Source organism: Mercenaria mercenaria, chromosome 7 (genome assembly GCF_021730395.1).
Source record: "Mercenaria mercenaria strain notata chromosome 7, MADL_Memer_1, whole genome shotgun sequence".
Classification (NCBI taxonomy): Eukaryota; Metazoa; Mollusca; class Bivalvia; order Venerida; family Veneridae; genus Mercenaria; species Mercenaria mercenaria.
The window spans coordinates 59,458,790-59,465,991 of NC_069367.1; positions in this window are offsets into that span (position 1 = coordinate 59,458,790).

A 7,202-nucleotide genomic window follows, 5' to 3' on the forward strand; every position below is an offset into this window, starting at 1 on the left:
TGAATTGCTTGGAACATATTTGAGAGAAAACAATAAAATGCAGCTAGCAATGTAATATTTTCATATACGCAGTAAACACCAAGAATGAGATTCTGCAATTTTACAAAGAAGTAACCATTGCATTAGAGGATGCCACTTCAATACAGACAGCATGTGACCTAGAATCGGACTCAAGCGACGGTATATATCATATGAAACATAACTTTACCTTTTGTAGTATAGTAGCTTTTCTCTTGGATAAGCTCTTGCTTCTCGCAACTGCATCTTCTATGTATTCCGTAGAGATGCGCCCTGTGTGGTGTGTCTTCGCTGTACATTCCTGACCCTTTATATTCTTTCCGGGGTTAATGTTTCCGGATATCTTATTTTCCTATTACAAATTAAAACATTTCAGATCGTATTTCGATACAGGCTTTCAAAATAAGTGCCTATTTTATACTTGAAAGGACAACGTACCCTGTTATACATGTATTCACATTGCATATTTAGCTCAAATTTAGCTTACTGTATATTTAATTTTATATTTTATATTTTTCAGAATCAGACTATGAAGATTTTTAATATAACGATGTAACAGAGCAGCATAGATCTAGTAGGTTAGGATACTTACAGACATGATGTTCACTGTTGTCACAGGTCTATCGAGTACTGTGTATACGCTCGGGAAATGTATGATTGTAGTCATGTGATCTGTGTAACTTCCGTTTATGATTTAAAATGCAAGTTTATTTTTTTTATACAAATTTACAAATTCATAGAAAACATTTTTACAAACACCCTATACTTTGTATTAATAATTAATAATTTCCAAGAAAATGCTTTTGTGCATCAAGGATTGACAACAACAACAACAAAAATGGACGCCTCAGTAATATGCACGTCTTCCTAGGTGATTTGTTTTATTGATTATGTGTTGAAAAGGTGATTTTGAGACCATTTGCATGTCGATTCCCAAAATTTGAGTTTTTTTTAACCCGAAATGCGCATTTAATACAGCATCCAAATTTATATTTTCTTGTTAATTTAGGAATGTTTTCCGATTTGACATATTGCGCAATAGGGGAGAAAACTCGCACTTTCACGGAAATGAGTGATCAGCAAGATATTTTACGGTTCTTTTGTTATCATTTTACCTCAATCGGGGTAAATTACCCCGATCAAGGTAATTTACCCCGATTGGGAGATGTGCCCAGCCTGTCAAAAGGAGATGTTCTGTCAATGTTGCCATATCCATGGTAGCCCTTTAGTGACGTAAAGAAAAGTAGGTTAAAACAGTACGTTTGGTTAAAAATTATCACGGAGGTCAATTAGATTTACAAAAATGGAATATGTTGTGTTTTCCGTCATAACTATATGTAAGGTAAAGTGTAGGCAAAGAGAATAAACAACAAAAGAATATATGAACATTCCCATTACAGTTTTTTTTTTTGTTGTGGGCCTCCTTCGTGATGCATGGCTCTGGCTGTGTTTTGGGTGTTCTGTGCTTCCGGAAAATCCACCATTACCTTTTTCATATTTTTTGACGCTGGGTTAATAGTATTGATTTTTGTTCACCTTATCCATAATATACAAATACAAAACTGGACTTTAAAAGAATCAGTTAATTTAGTACAATGCAGCAATTCTCATGGACTTTCGTAACACACTATCTGTTCAAATTCTTTCATCACCCAACGTGCGTGTATACGCTTTATTGTCTTTGTTTTAATGTCGATACTGCCAGTAGTTGCTCCCTGAAATAGTTTTTCCTTGACTAGCTCGGTAAAATATTCCGAAAAACAAGATTTAATTTCATCCTTAATCACTTTATCTGGAATTACACTCAACAAAATTCCTAACCGGTCAGTTTATATTGTATTACTATTTTATAAATAATGCATGTATTTACAAAGACATCACTGACCGACATTTGAATAGGTACTACAGCTAATTACTGTCAACGTCAGCGCATTAAGCGTTTTGACCAATATTGCATATTTTACACGTGCAGGGCATGTGCACCAACATACACGTGTTCATTTACACTTTCGGCATTACTGACAAAAGTCCTACTAGAAAACACATATCATGTTGAAATTGACACAAGAGCAACGTATTTGAGCTGTCGGAATGTTGCTAGCCGGGACACTTTTACGATATTTGTGTAATTATTTGTGCAATTTCAAAAGAATTTTGATATAATTTGTTTGTAGCTGTCACTTTGATGGTTATTTCAATTTTTAACCTCATTTCCGTTTACAAGAACCTGCAGTCGGTGGTTTTCTACCATCCGCGTTCTTTTGACGAAAATATAACCCAAGTACAATTCATTGAAGTGACCGATTTTGAATTTAGTGGTAAACTTCTGACAGCCAGGGCGCGTTGCTTTTGTGTCAATTTCACGTTGATATGTGTTTTTGTAGTAGGACTTAATATATAATATATAAACTGACTGATTAGGAATTTCGTTGAGTGTTATTCAAAATATTGGGTTCTGTTGGACTTTCCAGCATAGGTTAGTTGCGGTGGCGCAGAAAATATTCTAACAATGCTGTTTTCTGTATCTTGCCGCCACTGCTAGGTATGTTAACTTGTTTTGATATATTTTCAGTTCATCGTCCAATGTCTGCTAGGAACGAAGGTCAGTCAGGTTTGGCTTCCAGTTTAAAACAAATTCATTTTCGATATCAGGTTTATGGTGTATTGCTATCATGCTGAAAATGTAAGCTTCCTTAAAATTATCAAAATCAGATGCCACAGCTCGATAACCTTGATTGCTTTTTGTTTGACAAAGGTTAGCCTTCGCAACGGCGATCTAGCCCCCTAGTGAACTCGATTTTTCCATTTTTGTCCCTCCTTTAAGCCGCAATTTACGAATGTAACGAGAGATTTTTTTATTAAAGTTTGACGCCAAATGATTAGGCCGATCGCATTATCAACCTCGAGAATCGAATAATTACCAACCGTTTTCTTTTGCAAATTAAATGCTGCTTTGAACGCCACTATTAAACTTGCATTCAATTTCCGCTAAGCTTTGCTATACCCGTTCATAATACCATGACGAACCATATTTTGCTTTTTGGTCAGGGATGTAGTGACTATAGTCATCATGTTTGCGGTAATGGCAGAAGAAGCAGGTCGAGTTTTGCTTATATTTTCAATCACTTTATTAAAGACAGTTGTTGTAAATATGAACTAACGGATGCTATACAATGCGACAATTGATTTTCAGTCGTTATAACTTAGTTTGTTTTTAGCTGTAAAACATATGATAACAATATTGTTAGCTCACCTGAGCACGAAGTGCTAAATGTAAGATATTGTGACCAGTCATTTTTCGGCGTGCGTCATGCGTTAACATTTGCCTTGTGAACATTCTAGAGGCTACAGTTATGATCCAATCTTTATGAAACTTGGTCAGAATATCTGTCTTGATGATCACTAGATCAGCTTTGAATCTGGGTTATGTGGGGTGTAAACCTAGGTTATGAGGCCAGATAATAGAAAAAGTTTGTGAACACTAAAGAGGCCACCGTTATAACCCAATCTTTATGAAACTTAGTCAGACTGTTGGTCTTGATAATCTCTAGGTTATATCAGAATCTGGGTCATGTGGGATCACAAACTAGGTAACCCGGTCAAATCAAAGGAAAAGCTTGTGAACACTACAGTTGTGACTCAGTCTGTATTAAACTTAGAATGTTTGTCAAGTTTAAATTTGGGTTATGTGGGATTAAAAGCTAGGTCAGAAGGTCAGATCATAGAGAAAGTTTGTGAACAATCTACAGGCCACAGTTCTGACTCAGTCTCTTTATGAAACTTAATCAAAATGTTTGTCTTGGTGATATCTAGGTCAAGTTCGAATCTGGATTATGTGGGGTCAAAAACTTGGTCACCTAGTCAAATCAAAGGAAAAACTGTTGCATGCAATAGGGGCTGCATTTTCAATGAATGTGCATAAACTTGGTCAGAATGTTTATCTACATGAAATCGCGGACACATTTTAATCAGGGTCATGTGGGGTCAAAAACTAGGTCATCAAATCAAAGAATCAGTTTGTTTACACCCTAGAGGGAATATGTTGAATCTCCATAAGCTTGGTCAGAATGTTTGTTATTATGAAGTCTGGGTCACGTTGGGTCAAAAACTAGGTCCCTAAGTAAAATCAAAGGAAAACATTTTATACACTCTTGAGGCCAATATTTTGCTCCAATCTTCCTGAAACTTTGCCAGAATGTTTGTTTTTATGAAATGGACAAGTTCGAATTTGGGTTATGTGACCGTAGAGAACTAAGTCACTCGGTCAAATCAAAGAAAATGCTTGTTTACACTTAAGAGGCCACGTTTTCTTTGTCCAATCCTAATGAAAATTGGTCTGAATATTTGACTCCATGTAATCACTAGGTAAAACATGTTTACACTGATATGGTTTGCTAGTTGAGCGACCTAGGGCCATCTTGACCCCCTTGTTACATTCATTCTATTCTTTCTTGGTTGTTGCTATTAGAGAGATGTTTACTAATCACACAATACAAAAATGATGTATTTATAGATTATTAGATTCGTATCGAGAAATATGCCCGCGTTCTGCAGCCAGCAGCGATATTACGTGACTTTAGGAGCAGATATGAAATTTAGACGTCAATATGGAAAATGTTGACTTTTCCGTTCCATTGAAATTTTGCGGGGATCACAAACGAGTATCTTATAATAAAATGTATCTACACTACATAGACATAGTACTAGAAGTCAGTCAGTTACCTAAATAATAATCCCACCTTGCATTTACATTTACACCTGTGTGACGAAAATTAAAAAGCAGAATGCAGTAACTGTATGGTTACAAACTTAATGATAAGTCATTTCATTTCAATGTCCATTTTCATGGTAAATACTAAAGAGTTTTTTCTTGTTTTTATATTTGATGTTTGATATGATATAATTAACATTATGTCTAAATTTCAGCTTAAATACTGGATCTGAATTTATTTTATGAGTCTTTTTGTGGTATCATACAAAAAGCATGCATTTGACAATTCTTTTGCATTGACATAAGTTTTTTTTTCTGCAATAGTCCAGTTATAATTGGGGATTAAATATTTATCAATGGCTAGATAGGTAGGACTATCTGCAAGGGCGAGTACATGAAAAGAAGTTTCAGAAACTTATCAATGAAATGCTTGAAAATGATCAGATCAAGACTTAAGTATTTTTCCCGGTCTTACTTTATATATATAAGCAATCATCGTTAAATATTTTAATGTTTTTTAATAATTTGAAATTTTAGGTACTATCTCTACACTACAGTCTGTCTCACCTAATTTTGGACCTCCGATAATTTATTTATACTGTATGTAAAATTGTCAAAAAATAGCATCATTAATACCGGAGGGTTAATATCTCTAGGCACCTTTTTTCTAGTTTTTTGAAAAAATGTAAATTGAAGTTAAAAATCAAAATTTTATGTTTTTCCCACAGACTTGCGTCGTAAAATGACGTGACGTCCATTCCAAGATGGTGGCGTCCATACAAACGTCATTTGGGGGTTTGCTCACAGTTCGCGACGTTTGGTACATTTATTGTTGAATAACAGACATGGAAGATTAAAACAAACTTTATCCAAAACTTGTAGGATTTTCTTGAATGGAAGGCCCTGAATTAACATTTCACTTCGAATTAAGCAAATATTTCCGTTTCAGGTTTTCAGCTTTTTTTCTGAAAATGTGTTTGTACTTACGCGTTAACATTGACGTACTAAAATAAATACATTTATCAAGTTAAGTTCGTATCCTTGTTTCAGCTATAGACATCATAACAGAGGTGGGGACAGCAGAGATGCGCTCAACCCATTTAAATGAGCTAGTACTGAATTGAACACGAAAGCATCAAGTTGATTGAAAATGTCTGGCAATGCCAGACGTATTTATGTTTAAAGATTTGTTCATAACTAAAACATATGTTCAGTTCATAAACATGAAAAACATTTTAATTTAGACAACGGCCTGTATAACGGACTACGTTAAACAAACTAATAATTGCCTATATTCTTTATAATAACATAATATCTATTATATCAATTCCATTCTCACGTCTTTATTTCTCATGTTCGGTCGTTCAGTGAAATCCAAAGTAGAGTGGCTGCATGTTAAAACATTCTTGTGCTATTGATAGGCATGGTAGGTATAGACGAAATATAAAATTAATATGACCTTTTGAAGGGGTATTTTGTTCTTCAGCTAAATAAAATAATCATGTTCAAGCGCACCGGTTACTTTCTTTTTCGATGGTATGAAACACACTTGTTTGTCTCGCCAAAAAGTACGTAAACGAAACATTTACTTCTGGTTCTATTACAAACTGAGGCAGTATATAGCTATATTGAACATTCCACCAAAAACACGTTGAACGCAAAAACAGTGTTACCGTTGAAATGATTTGTAGCAATTCAAACTTTATATTGATATTCAGTTGAAAATTTCGTAACCGCAGGAAACTTTACCATACTGTCTATAACTAGCTTATCAAATACATCTACCCATTTCATTACAAAAGTATACATCGGCAAAACTGACGGTATCCATTGCCACAACTTGTAACTAATGCAAACTATACACAGACTATCACTGCGGTCATGTATATGCCGTGATATAGTCACATGCCAAATGGATTTTCATTGTATATATCATACGGAATCTCATGAAACTTAAGAACTTATGTTGACCACTGAATGCTTTTAACAGCGATACATTTGTAAGTGTTCGTGTTGTTGCTTTTATGCTTGGTTTTACGTCACACCGACACAATTTAGGTCATAATGGCGACATTCCAGCTTCTGATGGCGGAATAAGACCAAAGGTTTCCCACCGGGCACTATTTCATCACGGACAAGAAACTAAGTGGATCTACAGACCAGCTGGATGGCGTCCTAACATGAAAGAATTCCACACAATAAGGGATCTTTCGAGCGGCGTTAGGGGCAAATAATTCGAAGTAAGCAGCCTCAACTACATGGATAAGAAGCCCTCTTAACGGCGGCCACTTGAAATACACTCCAAAACTGTTAAAATTCAAATTTAAACGCATATAAATCTCATTGTCGCTTTATTTTTAAGACATTCTTAATGCGACTACACGTGCCGTTTAAAACATTTGATGAAATTTCAATAATCTTCGAAACTTAAGTTTAAATTTATCTGTACATGTGATAGCTCTAAATGTTTATA